Source organism: Nematolebias whitei, chromosome 19 (assembly GCF_014905685.2).
Source record: "Nematolebias whitei isolate Nwh7 chromosome 19, NemWhi1, whole genome shotgun sequence".
Taxonomy (NCBI): Eukaryota; Metazoa; Chordata; class Actinopteri; order Cyprinodontiformes; family Rivulidae; genus Nematolebias; species Nematolebias whitei.
Genome location: NC_056516.1, coordinates 31408352 through 31408977, shown reverse-complemented (window position 1 = coordinate 31408977; position 626 = coordinate 31408352). Strand labels below are relative to the sequence as shown.

General features: G+C 39.5%; 1 protein-coding gene across 1 annotated transcript in view; it reads left to right on the top strand.

Annotated features, from left to right (window-relative positions):
* The window catches only part of prrt1 (proline-rich transmembrane protein 1), an 11263-nt gene that overhangs the window by 1062 nt on the left and 9575 nt on the right, over nucleotides 1-626 (top strand). The gene's annotated exons all lie outside the window — the stretch shown is intronic.

The window sequence follows — 626 nt, the reverse complement described above, 5'->3', positions numbered from 1 at the left end:
GAATGACTGGTGACATCTGCTGAGTGACTGCTGAAATCTGCCGAATGACTGGTTGAATCTGCTGAATGACTGGTGACATCTGCCGAACGACTGGTGACATCTGCCGAACGACTGGTGACATCTGCCGAACGACTGGTGACATCTGCCAAACGACTGCTGAATGACTGCTGAATGACTCTGAATGACTAATGAAATTAAGTTGCTAAAACTAAGAAAAACAGAAAGCCAGCTAAAAGTTACAAAAGGAATAAAACGCCAAATAAAACTTGTGAACGATTGTGAAATGGCAGCTAAAATTCTGCTGAACGGCTACTGAATCACTGCTGAAATTGATTTTTTTTTTTTACTAAAAATAGCAGAAAATCAGCTAGAGCTATAAAAAAGTAAAACACTATATTGCTGAAATCTAAATGTCTACTAATATCTGCTGAATGGCTGTTAAAATCTGTTGAATGGCTGCTGAAATCTGCTGAATGGCTGTTAAAATCTGCTTAACAACAGCTAAAATCTGCTAACCGGCTGCTAATATCTGCTGAACAACTGTTAAAATCTGCTGAACAGCTGCTTAAATCTGATGAACTGCTGCTAATACCTGCTGAACGGCTGCTAATATCTGCTGAACGGTT